The 19525-nt window shown below is 51.1% G+C and overlaps 1 pseudogene; it reads left to right on the forward strand.

The window, feature by feature from the left end:
* The first annotated feature begins 8928 nt into the window (after positions 1-8928).
* The window catches only part of LOC123055825 (BAG family molecular chaperone regulator 1-like), a 57213-nt pseudogene continuing 46616 nt past the window's right edge, over positions 8929-19525 (forward strand).

The raw sequence follows: 19525 nt of genomic DNA on the forward strand, positions 1-19525 counted from the left end.
TTTCAAGATGATATTATGATTTTTTAGGAGGTCAAGATGATATCTCCCTTCCTTTTTTTTCCCTTACTTCACATCTGATTGTTATAAGCTCAGAATCTCAATTGACATGCATAGATAAATTAATTTGCTTATTACTCACTCTGTAAAGAAGCACTCTTATATTTTTTTACAGAGAGAGTACATATTATCTTTGTTTTGTTCAGTGCAAGCCAGCCGAGCTATACCTTTACACCTATAAATGATTGACACACAAAGATGAGAGCTGTATTAAAAATGATGAAACTTAAACAATTTCAGATGTATTGGACAATTCCAAGGTCCAAACTGTTAGAGTAGTCATTATGGTATACGACTTCTAGTCCAAGTCAGTTTTGTACCCCTACCCCAAGTCGGTTTGTACCCTCTTATATACTCTTCTATGCCGCACCAAATCATCAACAAGCAACAGTTTTATTCAGCTTTCATGGTATCAGATACCGGTCCCAGGGTTTAGGGTATGGCTCCGCCAACGCCACCGCCGCCGCCGCTCGGCTACTTCGAGCGCCGGGCCGCACTCATCGCCAAGGCTGCCAACGCCGCGGCCGCTTCTCTCTCGGCCCTCACCATAGCTCCACAAAACTACCCTGCACCCATCCTCGCCGCACCAATATCTCTTGCTGACACAATCTCCGACGTCAGCCCCTACATCCCCATAGTTCTTGATCTCACTGCCCACAACTACTACCATTGGAGACATCTCTTCGATCTCCACCTCGGCCGCTGCAACCTGCACTCGCATGTCGCCGCCAACTGTCTTCCCCGCCCCGACGATCCGCAATGGTTGAAAGACGATCTCGCGATCGTCCAGTGGTTCTACACCCGCATCACCACCGAGATTTTCAACATGCTCGATCACGACGGCGCCACCGCTGCCAACATCTGGCACTCCCTCCGTCAGCTCTTCCAAAGCAACACCGACGCTCGGAAAAACGCTCTCCACACCGAGCTTCGCAATATGGTGCAAGGAGACGCCCCGGTGAACCTGTTCTGCCAGCGCGTTAAGACCATTGGTGATGAGCTCCGCGAACTCGGCGATACAGTTAGCGACTCACAGCTAATCAATATCGTCGTCGTCGGCCTCAGCGAAGACTTTGACAAGCAAGCCTCGTTCATACCGATGATACAGCCCCCTCCTACCTTCGCTGAAGTTCGTTCCTTGCTACAACTCGCGGCGGAAACACAAGCTCGCAAGGACTCTCGCCCCAAGGTCTTTCATGCTGCGGCTCGTCCTCCTTTGTCGTCTACACCAGCGCCGCCTTCCATGCCGGCTCCTGCCGCCGGGCCGTCCGCATCGTCATCAGTTCAACCGCCCCCAGGCTGGCGTCCTAGTCCGAACTACCGCGGCAAAAACCCTATCTACAGGCCGCCGTCGACTCGTTCGGTTCCGCCTACGACATCTCCAGCACCGAGTCCTGCACCACCCACCAGTGCTCCATCTGCGGTTGCATGGCGGCCTCCTCATGATCCTTGGACGGGGCTTGTTCAAGCATGGCCCATGCCCTGGTCCGCTCCGTCCACCCTCGGTGCTCCGCCGGCATACTCAGGTGCCTGGCAACCCGGCCTTCGGCCGCCTACTGGTGCTCCCGGGGTTCTGAACCCCCGACAGCCGGCCAATGCCTATCACGCCGCCCCGACGTATGCTCCTTATGGTCATTACACCACCGACGGTGGCGCCTACTACACACCTCAGCCGGCCCTGCTCCCGACGCCACCCCCACCACAGCCGGCTAATGCCTACTACACTCCCCAGCCGGCCCTACTGCCTTCACCATCGTATCCGCCGGCACTGCTTCCGACGCCACCCTCACCTGCGACGCCGAGCTGGGATCAAGCTGCCTTTCTCCAGGCCATGAATAACTTTGCTGCACAAGGAAACTCAGGTACGGATTGGATCTTTGATTCAGGGGCCTCTAGTCATATGTCTGCATCTAGTAATTGGTTATCTTCTTGCACTAAATCTCCTTTCCCTTCCATTATCCTTGGAGATGGATCATCTATTCCTATATATTGTGTTGGTCAGGCTCAACTTCCCTCTTCCACCAAACCTCTTTTACTTCGCGATGTTCTAGTTGCACCCGCCCTCATTAAAAATCTTATCTCTGTTCGCCAATTTACTTGCGACAATCTAGTTTCGGCTGAATTTGACCCTTTTGGTTTATCTGTGAAGGATTACCTGACCAAGGCCGAGATCGCTCGCTTCAATAGCTCCGGTGATCTTTATTCTCTTAATGGAGTTCCTGCCGCCACCCCTCCAACATCCATGCTGGCCTCCGTCGATCTCTGGCATCGTCGCCTGGGCCATCCCAACCCCGCCGTCTTAGCTTCTATGCTTAGTGAATTTACCATACCATGTAATAGGGACTCTCATAATTCTGTGTTTTGCGAGTCTTGTCAATTAGGCAAACATGTGCGTCTTCCCTTTAGTTCCTCTAGTTCTTGTAGCACTTATCCCTTTGAATTAATACATTGTGATTTATGGACCTCTCCCATTGCAAGTGTTTCGGGTTTTAAATACTACCTTGTTATCCTAGATGATTTCACCCACTTTGTCTGGACTTTTCCTCTGCGCAACAAATCCGAGGTCCATTCTCTTTTCCTTAATTTTCAACGCTATGTGTCTGTTCACTTCTTCCTCCCAATTCGCTTTATCCAATGTGACAATGGTCGCGAGTTTGATAACATTAAAAATCGTACTTTCTTCTTACAACATGGCATCCTGCTTAGGTTCTCATGTCCCTACACCTCCCTCAAAATGGTAAAGCAGAACGCTCTCTTCGCACCCTCAATAATATAGTTCGCACTCTTCTCATTCAATCATCTATGCCTCCCAAGTTTTGGGCTGAAGCCCTACACATGGTCACCTTCCTTCTAAATATTCGATCTTCTAAAACTAAACCCAACACTACTCCCTATTATTCCCTCTTCCTTTCCCACCCCGACTACTCCGCGGTTCGTGTTTTCGGATGTCTCTGTTTTCCCAATGCCTACGCCACTTCTGCAAATAAATTGTCACCACGCTCTATCCCATGTGCTTTTCTCGGCTTCTCTGACGAGCACAAAGGCTATCGCTGTCTCGACCTTCACACCGGACACGTTCATGTCTCTCGTCATGTCACGTTTGCTGAGCACATTTTTCCTTTCTCACAACGCACTACTACACCATCCAACACCCCTAGCTCCGCAAACACCCCCTCTCCCCATCCTTTCAAACTATATACTCCCCTACCTGCCGAACACAACTTATCACCACCACCATTAACACCCACCATAGCCAATCCCAACCATACACTCACCCCCCCCGAGACGTCCCCAACACCCCTGACCCCTGCTCCCTCCCCAACACTCCCGGCCCCTACTCCCACTCCACCACCCAGCCCTACTCCTTCGTCCGACTCTTCCGCTGTGCCGGACTCACCAGTACCCACCTTACCCCCTCGTGCTATTCCTACAACAGCCCCGATTAATGATCATCGCATGCGTACTAGGGCCAAATCAGGATTTCATCAACCCCAAGACCGCCTAAACCTTCATACCTCCGTATCTCTCACTTCTCTTCCAAAGAATTACAAAACTGCTCTACTTGATCCCAATTGGGCCGCTGCCATGCAAGAAGAATATAATGCTTTACTTCAAAACAACACCTGGCAACTTGTTCCTCGTCCTCCCAATACAAATATTGTTTCTGGCAAATGGATTTTTCGCCAAAAGTTCCACTCCGATGGGAGCCTCTCACGATATAAAGCCAGGTGGGTTTGTCGTGGCTTTTCTCAGCAACAAGGAATTGATTACGAAGAAACCTTCTCTCCTGTTGTTAAACCTAGCACCATTCGCACCGTTCTTAGTGTTGTTGTCTCCTCTTCATGGCCCATTCACCAACTTGATGTTAAAAATGCTTTCCTCCATGGTTCCCTTCAAGAAACTGTCTACTGCCAGCAACCTCTGGGTTTTGAAAATCCATCCTTTCCAACTCATGTATGTCTTCTTCAGAAATCTCTCTACGGTCTTAAACAGGCCCCACGAGCTTGGTTTCAACGCTTCTCCTCCTTCATTCAAACAATAGGCTTCACTCCATCTCTCTCCGACACCTCTCTTTTTGTGTATCATCAAACTTCTGACACTGCCTATTTACTTCTCTATGTAGATGATATCATTCTTACCGCCTCCTCTCAAAAGTTATTAGATCATATTGTCTCTCTTCTTAGATCTGAATTTTCTATGACTGACCTAGGACTCCTTCATCATTTCTTAGGCATTGCTGTTGTTCGAGATTCCTCCAGCCTTTTTCTTTCCCAACGCCAGTATATTCTTGATCTTCTTAATCGTGCTGGTATGCTTGACTGTCAATCATCTCGCACTCCTGTCGATACTAATTTTAAACTTTCGGCTACCGGTGAACCCTTTTCCGATCCTACTCTCTATCGTAGCCTAACAGGTGCTCTCCAATATCTCAGCATTACTCGTCCTGAAATCTCTTTTGCTGTTCAACAAGCATGTCTCTATATGCATGATCCCCGGGTTCCTCACTATAATAATGTTAAGCGTATTCTTCGGTATTTAAAAGGAACTCTCAATCATGGTCTCCACCTCAATAATTCTTCTCCAAACTCGCTTACCGCATACTCTGATGCAGACTGGGCTGGTTGTCCTAACACTCGAAGGTCCACTTCCGGTTTTTGTGTTTTTCTTGGTAACAATTTGATTTCTTGGTCTTCGAAAAGACAGGTTACAGTCTCACGTTCGTCGGCCGAGGCTGAGTATCGTGCTGTGGCACATGCTGTTGCAGATACAATCTGGATTCGGCAGTTACTCTCCGAGCTACACAGGCCTATTGAGCAGGCCACTATTGTCTACTGTGACAACATATCAGCAGTCTACATGACCAGCAATCCAGTTCAACACCGACGCACAAAGCATATTGAGATTGATATTCATTTTGTTCGTAAAAGGTTGCTCTTGGTCAGGTTCGGGTGCTTCATGTTCCCTCTACGGCTCAGTTTGCTGACATTTTCACCAAGGCACTGCCTACTAAGCCGTTTCAAGATATCTGTTTCAGTCTCAACGTCGTTGAGCCTGCCGTTGATACTGCGGGGGGATGTTAGAGTAGTCATTATGGTATACGACTTCTAGTCCAAGTCAGTTTTGTACCCCTACCCCAAGTCGGTTTGTACCTCTTATATATTCTTGTATGCCGCACCAAATCAACAACAAGCAACAGTTTTATTCAGCTTTCACAAACCCTAATAATATATACTTGAAGCCCCACATGCTGCCCTAACCACCGCTAGACGCCCCAAAACACGAGAATCCAACTAAATACAGACCCTGGCTATAGCCTATAGTAGGTAGCAACTGGGTTAATAATTCAAGAGTAGAAATTGCACGTACTAGTAGTCTCATCTCAATCATCACTCCATCAATCAAAACCTTTTGGCCCCTGTGCATGCCGTGCGTGCTCATCAGCCGCGAGACACAAGCCGGGAAAACTTGGGACCAACCGGCATTACATTAATCCCGCTAGGTTTGTGTCCTAACCGACCACCCTAATCGTCGTGTCATGCGTTTTTCTTTTGCCAACCCCATGTGCATGTGAGCATGTATGGCCATTTTGCAACTCCCAAAACATTTCACTCACTTTAGCCAAAGCAGTGGCCAAACCCGGGTTGACCACTTTGACGTGAACGCATTCAGTGGATCATCCAATAGCTCTTAGCTGGGACAGAATGTGCAGAACTGAAGATTGGACCGCTCTTATATTATGGGACATAAGGAGTAGTGTTGACTATATTGTTTATTAGGAAAGACGAGATAGATTAGGATTTATTCTGGCTTGTCTTGTATTTCAAGTAGATCATTGTACTTCTATATATATGCCGACGAGGCTCAAGCAATACAACAACTATTTCACCAATCCCTCTCGCACTTCTAACATGGTATCAGCCTAATCGATCCAAACCTAGCCGCGCCGTCGCTTCCGCCCCGCGCAGCCCCGGGACGGCCGGTCTCCATGATCGCCGCCGGGGGCCATGCCGCCCGTACCTAGGGTTCGTCCGCCGGCCGTGTTGGCCAGCTAATCTAGAGAGTCTTTTTCCCGAGCCTTTGCTCCGGGTTTTTTCGCTCTCTCGCCGGTTGTTTTTTATCAGCGTTTTTTTTTCTGTTTTTTCGATCTAGTCTTGATCGGTTTGCGTCGCCCGTCGCCGCCGTCGACCCTCGTGTGCCTCTACTCCAACCCCGGCGCGACCAGCCGGCCTCTCCTCCGACCCGGCGTCCACGCGCGCCAAGGAGGCCCGTCAAGGCCAGCCGCCGTCCGCGCGTCGGTCTGCCCATCGCCCTGCGCCGGCCGTCACCACCCTGCTCCGACCGGGAAACCTGCATCGCCCTTACACAGCGGCCTCGCGCCATGCGACAGCCAATCATAGCCGTCGCTCGTGCGCTGGCCCGCCCATCGATCCACGTCACCCGCCTTCGCCGCGTCTGCCCGGCGGTCTACCTCGCCGGCCTCGTCCTCGGTTGCGTCGGGACGGCTGCGTCAGGCTCGTCGGCTACCTCAACTCGGGCGTCGCTGCTCCGCTGGTCCCTCGGGCCTCGCTGCCCGGGCACCGGCGCTGCTTTGGCAGCCCGGGCGCCGGTGCTGACAAGCTCGTCCGCACGACGTCCCACGCCGTCCGTCGTCGCCGGCCTCATCTCGGACTCCGCCGCCACCCCGCCTCCATCGAGCGGCGTCCCCGACCTCGCGTGCGATCGGCTTGATCACCCGCTCGCCGCCGCGATCCGTCTCTTCTACGCCGCGCGACCGACCTGGCCCGTCGGTTACGCGCGCCTCCGCAGGTCCCGTGAAGATTGTCTCCGAGTTCAGCGCGCCCCTCCGTCGATCGAGCAACGGGCTACCGTTGCGTCGCCCCGTCGGGCCGCAGCGCCGCCGCCCCGTGGTTCTCTTCGCGGCTGGATCGACTCGTGCGTCGCCGCTGCGTCGCCCCTACGGGCCGTAGTGCCGCGATACGCGGTCCCAGCCGCCGCCCCGAGGCCGTCCCCGCGGTTACACCGACCCGCGCTCCGCCTCTACACCGCCCCTTCGGGCCGTAGCATCGCAGCCCGCGGTCCCCGCCACCGCCCGGAGGTCTTCCTGCCGTCGCCCCGACCCGCGGTCCCTGCCGCCGCCCCGAGGTCTTCCTGCCGTCGCCCCGACCTGCCCGCTGCCGCTGCGTCACTCCTTCGGGCCGTAGCGCCGCGGCCCGCGGTCCACTCTACCGTCACCGCGCGTTGACCTCCCGTGGTATGCGCCGCGCCGTCTCCCTTGGCGCGGGAACGCCACCGTCCGTGCCGGTCTTCGTCACGTAGTCAGGGTTCTTCGCCTACTTCGAGCACCGCCGCCGCGCTCCTAACCTAGCCACCGCCGTCGCCGTCACGCCGCCGCCGCCGCTACCCCCGTAGCCGCCGCAGCCGCCCGTCCACCTCCTTCGTCTTCGTCCAGCACCAGCCCATCGTCAGCGTCGCCGTCATCTACCCCGACCACTTCGTCTACTCCGACCACCGTTGGTGACATTGGCCCCGCGCCGATGGACGCTGCAATCGTCGTCGAGTTCTTCTCTGCTGGCCTCTCCGACTTCTTTCACATGGCGTACAGCTCATGCAGGTCCCTCGTCTACGCATGCCCGGTGCTGGCAACACCGATGCGTGCCTTCATCTATGACGTGTCCCCGGGCCTGGCAAGCTTGGTGCGGCGCTTCGTCAACTTCGTCTTCGTCCGTCTACCCATGCCCGGTGCTGGCAACACCAACGCGTACCTTCGTCTACGATGTGTCCCCGGGGTTGGCAACCCCGGCGCGACACGTCGTCAACAACGTCTTCCTGCTGGCGCACCACTACTTCGACACCACTGCGCCCATGACTAACTCGGCGCCTCCTTGCGCCCGCGGCTCCAAGGCGACTTCCTCGACACCGGCCACCCCGACTCGACATCGACCACGGCACTCTTCGCACGGCTACCTCGACCACGGCTCCACCACCCACGCTCTCGGCTACCTCGACAACGACACAAAGGGCTACCGCCTTGCTTGAACAACCTCGTCGGGTTTCCACTCCAGCCATGACTTCCGCGATGCATCGACCGCTATGACTGTGGGGGGGTGTTCGTCGGCTTGCCTTCGGATTCTTCTCCAGTCTCACCGTCTGCGTCGCTACCGTTGTGACTGCGGGGGGATGTTGAGTATATTGTTTATTAGGAAAGACGAGATAGACTAGGATTTGTTCTGACTTGTCTTGTACTCCAAGTAGATCATTGTACTCCTATATATATGCCGACGAGGCTCAAGCAATACAACAACTATTCCACCAATCCCTCTCTCCCTTCTAACAAGTAGATCATACGCCCTACTTAGAGGTACCTGGCACTTTGACAACATTACCCTAATTCGAGGGATAGAGTACGGCCACACCGGTGGTAAGGATAAATTGACGTGTAAATTGACATGTTCATGAACTCGCATTTTGTTGGGGCCCGCTTGTCATTGTCCATCTGAAACGATCTCGTTGCGACGTTGAGTCCACACGGGCCCCGTGTCAGCGGCGTGGCTTCATGGATGCTCTCGATCGCACTAATATAAGCTCTGCTCACCTTCACTTTTTCTTCTGTCGAGGAACACTTCCGCAAGCTCTTGCGGCTTTGGACTGTGCCAAGTTCGTCTGTCGCAGTGTCTCCTACGTTGACGCCTTTCACAAACAGGTGCACGCTCCCAAAGCTTGTCCTGTTGCATGGCAGCCCCCATTGCCTCCCTAGCTAGCTTGCCTCCTATATATACACATCAAAGCCCTGTTCCTTCCTACAGCCACCACCAGCTCTCAACTGCCTCAGCACCAACTGCAAGGCACAACAGCAGAGCCATCCGAGCGACGATGTTGAAGCTGAGGTGCCCCAACCCCAAGAGGCTCTTCAGGAGGAGCTCCTCCAAGATCAGCAGGTCTAGTAGCAGCAGCAGCAGCAGCGATGCCGGTGGCATCCGTGGTGGTGGCGGCAGCGGGGAGATCGAGTGGGAGGTGCGGTCGAGATCATCACCGTCAGGGTGGCCACCGGCTACTCCTGGCATGAGGTCTCCATTGGAGCCACTTGCACCTTTGGTGAGTACTCTCGTCTTTGCAAAGCTGATTTGATTTTTTTAGAGAATATATGAATGTGACAAGTGTGTCATTAGTAAGTAGAATGTATGTGTTCTTGGAAGGTGGTTCATTTGGTCATGAACTCATCTTTTTTCGAAAAGGGGGGACTCCCGACCTCTGCATCAGAACGATGCATACAGGCACTTTTATAAATAAATAAAGGAGTTCAACAAGGTCTTATAGTCTGAAAACAAAAAATCGGCAAGCTCACAAAGAGCCACAACGCCAAAAACAATATGGCCAAAAGCCACAACCGGCTGGCAAAACAAAGATAGGTAAACTAATTGCCTATCCTATTACATGACCGCCATCCAAACCGGTTGAAGATATCCCGCACTACCATCTCCCACTGGACAGATCCAGTAACCAAACGCTCCCTGACCTCCGTCGGAGTGAGTAACGACCACATACGGATCAGCGCACAGTAGCTCGGAATAAAACCTGCAAAAAATGAATGTTTGTTGTTCTGTTAAAAGCCAAATCATTTCTGCAATTCCAAATTGCCCACAACAAAGCACATACTCCTACACGAATGTGTCTAGCTGTTTCGGACTCTATCCCAACCAGCCACGTTCCAAATAACGTACTGACCGAATTCGGAGGAGTAATGTTAAAGGCAATATGCACCGTGTGCCACAAAACCCTTGCCAACGGGCAGTCAAAGAAGAGGTGCTTGATAGATTCGTCCCGATCAAAAAAACTACACCTAGTAGATCCTGTCCAGTTGCGCTTAACCAAATTATCCTTTGTTAAGATGACTTGTTTATGTACAAACCACATAAACACTTTAATTTTCAAAGGAACTTTGACTTTCCAAACCTCTTTGGAACTAGGAATAACACTAGAGTTAATGACATCGATATACATCGACTTAACTGTGAACTGTCCAGACCTAGTAAGCTTCCAACACAACTGATCAGGCTGATGAGATAGCTGAACCTCCATCAGTCTACTCACCAAATGAATCCATGCTTCCCACCGGTCGCCCACAAGCGCCCCCCTAAACTGAATATTAAGGGGAATAGACTGCAAAATCGTGGACATAAGAGCATCACGTCGTTGAACAATACGATACAGGGACGGATACTGAAGTGCTAACGGCGTTTCCCCAAGCCATGTATTGTAACACCCCGTATGTAACTTTCCATATTTGTAACTCCAACTCTTGCCATTTTCGGCTATGTGTTATGATATTCCCTTCGTGGTCGGGTTTTGTTTGTCGTTTTGTATTTTGTTCATGTTATGCATTTCATATCATGTCATCATGTGCATTGCATTTGCATACGTGTTCGTCTCATGCATCCGAGCATTTTCCCCGTTGTCCGTTTTGCAATCCGGCGCTCCCACCTCCTCCGGCGCACCCCTCTTGTTTTCTTTCGTGAGCGGGTGTTGAACGCTCTCGGAATGGACCGAGACTTGTCAAGTGGCCTTGGTATACCACCGGTCAAGTTTCGTTCAATTTGGAGGTCGTTTGGTACTCCAACGGTTAACCGGGTAACCGCAATGCCGTTTGTGGTTGCAGCAAGACCCCCCCCTCAAAACCAGACCAAAACCCCTCTAAGTCATCTCCATGCTCTAGGTCGTTCGATCACGATCGTGTGGGCGAAAACCGCACCTCATTTGGACTCTCCTAGCTCCCTCTACCTATATATTTGCATCCCTCCCGATTTACGTTCGCAGTCCAAACCCTAACCTCGCCCTCCGGCGCCGCCGGACGTGTCCGTACCGCGCCGGACGAAGCCGCCGCCGCCCCGCAGCCACTCCGCGTCCGTCACGTGGCGCGTCCGCCGCCCCCGCGCCGCCGGCCCGCCGCGGGCCCCCGAGCCCGTTCACCGCCTTGCCCGCTCCCCGCGCCGCCAGCCCCGCCGCCTCGCCGCCCTACGCCGCCGGCGCCGCCGCACACCGCCGCCTCCGGTCGCCCGAGGCCGCCGTCCGGCCACGCCGCCGCCCGGTCGCCGCCCCTCTCCTCCGCGCTCCCCCGACGCCCCGCCGCCTCCTCCCTTCCTTCCGAGCTCCTTCCCCGACCGCCGCGCCTCCCCTGGCTCCGGCGACCTCGACGAGTCCCGATCCAGATCCCATCGAACGTGCGTTGACTTTTCTCTTCTCCCCGATTTTTCCAAGTCATGAAATATTTACAGTACATGCCCATGTTCATCGCATCATAACTCTCTGCATATAGCTCCGTTTCATGCGTGTAATATATCGAACTGTTCGCCTCGTGATGCTCTTCATTTTGTTCCATTGTACTATGTTCATTTGAGTCCATCTTGATGCCCAAATCTCTGGTGCAAGAGTGCTAGTTGCTGTTATCTGCTGTTACTTATCAGAACTTGTGGATTTGTTATTTTTGTTGCATTTAATCTGTGCATCTTATGGGCATGAGCTCTACATGTGTTTTGATGTATGCCATTCCATATTTCCAGTGGTGTATGCCATGTATTTTTGTGATCTCTGTGATGACTAGCACAAGCATGCAAACTAGGCTCCGTAATGTTTCTGATTTCAGGGACTGATTTCTCCAAGTCTTTGTCTGCTATTATTTTGTTGCCATGTAAACTTGATGCTACAGAGAGATCCATGCATATTTTGGAGATGTTCAGTAAGGATGTTTTGTAGATATTGTTGTAATTGATCCATTCCTGCCCTTTTTTGCATTTATGGAGTGCCATAGCATGACGCAACCTTGCTCTACCTTTGCTATAAAATATTTCTGGCAGATTGTTTACGTGTTATTCAATTTTGCCAAGCTTGTTGTAGTTGTTCCATACATGCTATGTACTTGCTCTTGCCATGGATAGGTTCATAAACATGCCATCTTGCTGTAGGTATGCTTGTTTTGTCATGCATTGCTTTGTGGTGAGTGCATCAAGCTCACCAAGATGCCTTCATATTATTGTTTCTGCCATGCTCTGTTTTCTGCCAAGTCTGAGATCTGTTAACGAAACTTGCTATGTTTACATGGTTGCCATCATATCTTCTGGTCCTTTTTGGCTTATGGTCAGTAAGGGACTTTTGTTATATGCATTTAGTAGAACACTGCCATGCCTTGGTTGCCATATTAAGTTCCTGTAGCATGTTGTTTTTGTGCTCTGAACATTGCTACCTGATGCTGTTTCAGACATGTCCAGTAATTTCACCAAGTCTGTGAACCTGTTATCTTTTGCACTTTTGCCATGCTTGTTTGAACCTGCTGTGGTGTGATCTAGCCGTAGCTCAGTGTTCATCTTTTGTCAATCATCTCCTGTAGATTACTTCCATATGCTTTTTTGCGATGTTGGAGTGCTGTAGCATTGTTACTTGTTGCATTCTAAGTGCTATCATGCTGTTAATCGCAGATTCGTGTCATTCTTGTTTTGCTTGCCATTTGCAAACCGTGCATCCGTTTCCGGTGATCTTCATATCGATTTCGACCGAAATCATCTCATCTTTCCAGTGGCATGCTTAGTTTGCCAAGTTACTGCCTTGTTCATCATTTTTCTTCCGGATCATGCATATGCATCGCATATCATATCTTGCATATCATTCATGTATTGCATCATGTTGCTTGTGCATTTCCCGTGATTGATTGTGGTTCGTTTGCTTGTGTTCTTGTTGTGGGTAGAGCCGGGAGACGAGTTCGTGAACGAGGAACCTGTCGAGTACGCTTACGAGGATCAAGCTTTCGACAACTCTGAGAACCTTACAGGCAAGATGACCATATCCTCGAAATCACTTCTATCTTTGCTTTGCTAGTTGTTCGCTCTATTGCCATGCTGCGCTACCTACCACTTGCTATATCATGCCTCTCATATTGCCATGTCAATCCCCTAACCACCTTTTCCTAGCAAACCGTTGTTTGGCTAAGTTACCGCTTTTGCTCAGCCCTTCTTATAGCGTTGCTAGTTGCAGGTGAAGTTGAAGTTTGTCATGTCGGAACATGGATATGTTGGGATATCACAATATCTCTTATTTTAATTAATGCATCTATATATTTGGTAAAAGGTGGAAGGCTCGGCCTTATGCCTGGTGTTTTGTTCCACTCTTGCCGCCCTAGTTTCCGTCATACCGGTATTATGTTCCTTGAGTTTGCGTTCCTTACGCGGTTGGGTGATTTATGGGACCCCCTTGACAGTTCGCCTTGAATAAAACTCCTCCAGCAAGGCCCAACCTTGGTTTTACCATTTGCCACCTAAGCCTTTTCCCCCGGGTTCTCGCGAGCCCGAGGGTCATCTTTATTTAAACCCCCGGTGTCGGGGATATACCCCGCGGTATGACCCGGCCGGAAGTATGACCCGGCCGGACCTGGCGCTTTATCGTGACCCGCCGGGTGATTGGCGACTCATAGGTCTGGCGGTTCACTGGTGTGATGACTCACGAGCCTGGCGACTTAATGATGGCCCCGACGGCGGGTCAGATAGAAGAGTAGGCCCAAAGCCCAGAAGGCCGGCTCATGTTATGGTGGGCCGGTTTATGAAGAAAGGCATAAAGAATATTCTCCTACCAAGGAAGCGAGACCCGGACTTGTATTCAACTTGTAAGAAAAGATAGACTAGTCCTAGTTCTACTAGGACTCCACATGTAACCCGCCCCTCTAACTTATATAAGGAGGGGCAGGGCACCCCAAAGAGGGACAAGCAACAAGAAATAATATCTAGGGCTAAACACCGAGAGCCGGAGCCGGCGACTCTCCCGTGATCATAATGAGACCTAGCCTCAAACAGCACGTAGGGTTGTTACCGGATGATGTTTCCCTGGGCCCGAAGCTGTCTAAACCCTTGTCTTGTGCGTTGATCCGCCCTGCGTCTCTCACATCCCAATCAACCCCTCCCAAGCTACTACATAGATGCGCTGGCCTCACGACTAAGTCCTCCCGCTAAGGACATCTGCCGTGACAATTCCACGACAGTTGGCGCCCACCGTGGGGCCTGCGCACAGTGGTGTTGAGTTCTTGGAGGGATCTTTTCAGGACTCGAGAAGTTCACAACCCGCCGGATGAGCAATAGCCGGCACGGAAGAATTTATATCATCAACGATGAGTTGGAACGACGAGGATAAAATTATGTTCAGAAAAAAATTAGGGTTACAGTTTGTCCGTCGCCGTCGTCATGCAATGTGCTGTGCAATCAGGCGGATGCGGTCAACTTTTCTCGGCGGGCTGTGCGTGGCATCTAGAAAATCCATCAAGCTGTCAAATCACCACGTCGCTGAGACCATCAACTTCCGTTAGAAGTTTGATTGGACACATTACAAGTTACGGAGCATCAACTCGTAGCTGCTGGTGCTATTTCCTTCAATGTACAAGGGATCCAAAGTCTGATCGATGTTTGGAGTACCCGCCTGCAAGAGGCCGAGACCGACAGGAGTCTTGTACAAATCGCCGAGACCGACAAGTTCTTGCTGCCGATTCAACTCGTACACAGCGATAGAGATTGATTCTTGTGCGGCCAGTCTGGCAGAATTACGAGGAGGCAAACAAAAACCATTATGCAAATACTACCAGCGCCGCTGATCATTTGGAAAAAGGTACATGCACGTACACTATTTTTAGGGACATCATATAGGTATGCCTATGGAACCGCACCAAGAAAAGCCTCAAAATACCAACACAGCAACGCCCAAAGTCTCCGATGGGAATATACGTAGGCCAGCAATTACAGGAAAGATTAACAGAGACAAGACATCAAGTTCCAAATTTCACTGGGATCAGATAAAATATTTTTAAAAGGAAAGGACAGTTGAAACTATAATCATCTCGATTGACGTTGGCTCAAATCTCGCAAAATTGAATGCTTCTCACGTGGGGGCAAGGGGACCGGAGTACTAGTACAGAGGCTTTCAACGCCCATCGGCTGGCGTCGTCATCACAAGATACCAGCGATTCGGGTATTGTCAGATCCTCCGGTCGCCTGTGAGTCGCCACTGCTGCAACGCGCTGCTGCCTGGGCCTCGTGCTACTCCGCCCACGCTCAGCCTCCCTCGCCGCCATGTGAGACACCCCCGTTGAGCCGCTGCTGCTCTCAGCCTTAGCTGCGGCCCTGCGTCGCCGAGCCGCCCCCGCTGATGTGGAACTGAGCCGGCACCTCCGCCACGCGGCCCTCGTCTCCATCCCACGCTGCCTCGCCGTGCCGGCACTGAGCCAGCCCGGCTGAGCAACTTGCCTCCGCCGCAGGCCACTTCTTCCGCGTCTGAACCGCTGTTTCCACAGTTTCATCTGCGTTGAGCCGCCGTGGTCTCTGTGTTCCACTATAGCCGTAACTGCGCCCCGAGCTGCCTGATTTGCCTCGGCCATCCACCCGCCATCGTTCGTCTGCAAACTGATCTACACCACGGCCTCACTGGTGACTCGCCCATGGGCCGCCGGATTTCGCCGTCCGCTCCTACTACGGCCGCCTCCTGAGCCGTCCCCGCGCTGGGTCACCTCCATCAAAACCGCCGCAGTGGGCCTGCCTTAACCCGCCGTCGTTGCGCGGTCCGGTCGCCTCCATCGCCATGCGTCAAATCACCCTCGCCTCCGTACTAGCACGCCCACGCGGCCAGGTCACCGCCACTGCGGCCATATGCCCCGACGCCTCCGCACCGGCGATGTTTCCGTTGAGCCGCTGGGGTCACCGTTCGCTTCGAGCTGTTGCGGGCCGGCCCTACTTCGCCTTCAATCCACCGTGGCCTTGGGCTGCTGCTTCGGAGCCGTCTGCGCCATTGCTGGTTTCTACTTCTGAGTCGCCGGCGCCGTTGCGTGCTTCTGCCATGATTGGTTACGTTACCCTGTCCCACGATGGCTTAAGTCGGCCTCGCCTCGCTGTATTTCGCGTGACCGATTTTCTGCCTCACCCCGTCGTCACTGGCGGATCACCGTTCTCCAACCTTGAAAGTGAAGGACCCACCGGGTCGCGGACCTCGCCTCCGTGTTAAGCATCCACCAAGCCGTGGTCGCTAGAAGTCGCCCCGGCCGTGTTTAAACCGCCCTCACCTGCGTGTGGAGCTGCTCTTTTCTGCCACCAAGGCATGCATGTTGTCATAAAACGGGGAACTGAAGCTGATATAGCAGCAGTCCCGTTGTCACAACTCTGGAGCTGCAGCCCCGCCACCCACGTGAAGGGCCAAGCACCAGCGTCTACGCAAGAATTAAAAAAGGGGCCACGTGGGTGGTACTGCGTCTAACGCTGTCCAGCATTATTTCAATGCCAGTGTTTGTGTTCATCTGATAAAGCAGACCAGGTGCTATTGTTTCTATCTACTTTTAATACATATTTTAATCAAGAAGAGCAATTACTTTGGTTTGTATATTTCTATGTGCAGCAAAGGTGGTGCCATGTTGTGCCTATGAAGTGTGTGTCAGCATCGTCACGCACCGGACCGCACCTGCCTGCTTACTTATGAAACAGGTGCGCGCAAGTCGCCGCCCGTACAGTTTAATCTACATCAACCCGCCGGAGCCGCGTTGACCGCCGGCCCCCTACCGCTTTGAGCCGCCGGGATTATATTAAGGTCGCCGGTCTGCCCGAGCCGCCGAAACTATATTGGGTCACTGATCTGCCTGAGCCACCTCTGTCGCGATAAACGGATCATCCGTCATCCTAACAAATCAGGTGATATCCATCCAAGTATGTTTTATTAGCACATGTTGTTTTTTGTCAAAGAACAGTTTATCTTTGCCTTGGTCTGCAATATTGTTTATGCAGGGCAATTATTTATGACAAAAAATGATATTATACCGCGGAGATGGAGGCACGCCAACATCTTTTGCCATAGGTGGTCGTCGTTACTCAACGGACTCCCGCACCGGCTTACAACGCCGTGACCGTCTCTCGCGACCGCGCCGGCTTACAATGTCGTGGCCGTCTTTCGCGGCCACGCCGGTTTACAACAAGGAGGACAACTTGCCCGTCCGCACCGGCTTACAACGCCACGGCCGGTTCATCTGTCTGTGCCGCCTCAGATGTTGCGGTCATCTTTACCGTCCGTCTCTCGCGGCCTGGTCTACAACAATACACTGGGCCGCACCTGTCTGCATGAGCGGATTATCGAATATGAGCAAGTCACTGCTTGGGAAGCCCGGTTTTCTTTCAACAAAATGGAGGCAAATTATCATATACTATCAACCGCCGTCTGCACCGGATGGCTCAATGGACATGCGCACAAGTCGCTGTCACTACGGTTTGGTTGAGCTTCAAACAGCCAGTTGGAAGGAACCATTGGCCGAGTTGCTGACACGGCTCATACGGGATCATTTATAACCCGCCGCAGTCACCTCAACCTTCTGTGGATACACATCGTGCTATCAACACCAATGATATACAAGTTATGCCGGTTTATATCACAGTTAAGTATGGAGAATCTCAAGCCAACTCCTCGAGTCATCTTGAGACTCGGGGGCTACAGTGACATGACTCGGGAACCCCGGGTCGTTGGAGGGAATGATAACCCGGTTCCGGAGGCTTCTACCATATTGATGAAACTTTAAAGGCCGTCAAAAAATTGCCGGTTCAAATAAAGATTCTGGTTTAAAATCCGGTTCAAGAGATATCTTTCTCCCGCAAAGTTTTGAACCTCTTAAATCCGGTTCAAACGTCCGGCTCAAGGTACCCTACTTTAATGACCATTGGGAGCTGATCGTATTTGAATTTAGCTTAACCCTTTTGGTGTGACCCTGATCGTATTCGAATCAGAGTCGTTAAATATTCTCATGATCACTTGGGGGCTTCCTGTTCAAACATAGGTCGTATTCGAACCAAAGAGAACATAGCTGTCGATACCCACTTGATTGGCACACTGCCGAGCTCATTGGGGAGTTTCTTGGTCATATTTGAACCATAGCTCAACCCCCTTTTGGGAACCGACGTGGATCGTATTCGAATCAGCGTCGTTAAACAACTCTCAAGGTCATTTGGGGGCTTCCTGTTCAAACATAGGTCGTATTCGAACCAAAGAGAACATAGCTGTCGGTACCCTCTTGATCGGCAACGCCAAAAGCCACTGGGGGCTATATAATCGTATTCGAATCTTAGCTTAACCCCTTTGGGACGGTTTTCTGATCGTATTCGAATCAGAAGCCTCAAAAACTTTGAAGTCTCTTTTTGCAAATAATTTTTGGGATTTTATTTGAAGCTCTTTTGAACACATCTAAAGTGTATATGAGTGGTTTCTATTTAAACCCGGCTTGATTTTCGATGATAAGTCGCCGGCTTATGACAATCATCATCTATGTGGAAGAATTGGCTTCTAAGGATTGGGTCATCACACTTACTGCACAGGTATCGTAAGCCGGCGATACAGTTCAATATCACAGGTCATATAAACCGACAAATGCAAATTCAATATCACAAGTATGATATTATTGTTATGTTTCAAAGTTATGATTCATAACAGGCTTATCTGTGACTCCTTTTTTACACACCCGTGGTCATATGTAAGATATTATGACCCGCCCTGCGGTAAACCGCCGAGGTTTCTTGTGATCTACTCGTGTGCAGGATAAGACTACATTTGGGTAGTTACCCGCCCTGGCTTTTGACATTAAGTCGCCAGGGCGTATGTTGTTTAAACTCTGTGCAGGATTTGCAGAACTATGACTTATATAAATGTTTAAGTCCAAGCCCATCATCGCAAGATTGACATTGGTGTCTCAAAAAGGTTATCAATTCTTGATTTTCTCAAAAGGCTATAAATAGCCGGGTTATAAAATTTCCGGCTTACAATGGAGGCGTAATAAATCGCCATTGGCCAAGAGCCGCCAGGTATTTAAACTCCGGGTTTACTTGTCAACCGATGAGGTATTCAAATCTTGAATAGCCAACATGGCTGGATTTCTATTGTGATTATCAATAACCAGTGTTATGATTGAGGTTTTCAAAGTCGCTTCAGCGCAACGGCTATTATTGTTATCAATGGGCATGATTTATTTTACAATGGAGGAAATAGTCCCGAGTCGCTGCAGGCTTACGACCCGGCACTTGCGGGCTACATTGTTCAAATCGAGATTACAACGAATATACAAGTCCCATGTCACTGCCAGCATGCACCATGGCACTTGGGGGCTAATGCAAAGTCATTCTTTTTGGCTCAACTTATTGAAGACCCGACTCATCACATTCTAAATGAGCCGGCCCTTAGGGGCTACCAATTGCTCCTGTCGAAAATTCGAGGTACACAAGCCTTAATCCATTATATTGAAAGATCCACTATTCAGTTGGTAGAGTACAAAGCTCTTAACCTTGTGGACGTGGGTTCAAGCCCCATGGTGGAGATTACATCATATACTGTTATTATCAATGATCATATTTACAAAGTCCCTGCTCATTATTGCATAATGACCCGGCCCTTGGGGGCTACGCTGGTTAAAGTTTATATGACCATAAGG

Source organism: Triticum aestivum, chromosome 2D (genome assembly GCF_018294505.1).
Source record: "Triticum aestivum cultivar Chinese Spring chromosome 2D, IWGSC CS RefSeq v2.1, whole genome shotgun sequence".
Taxonomy (NCBI): domain Eukaryota; kingdom Viridiplantae; phylum Streptophyta; class Magnoliopsida; order Poales; family Poaceae; genus Triticum; species Triticum aestivum.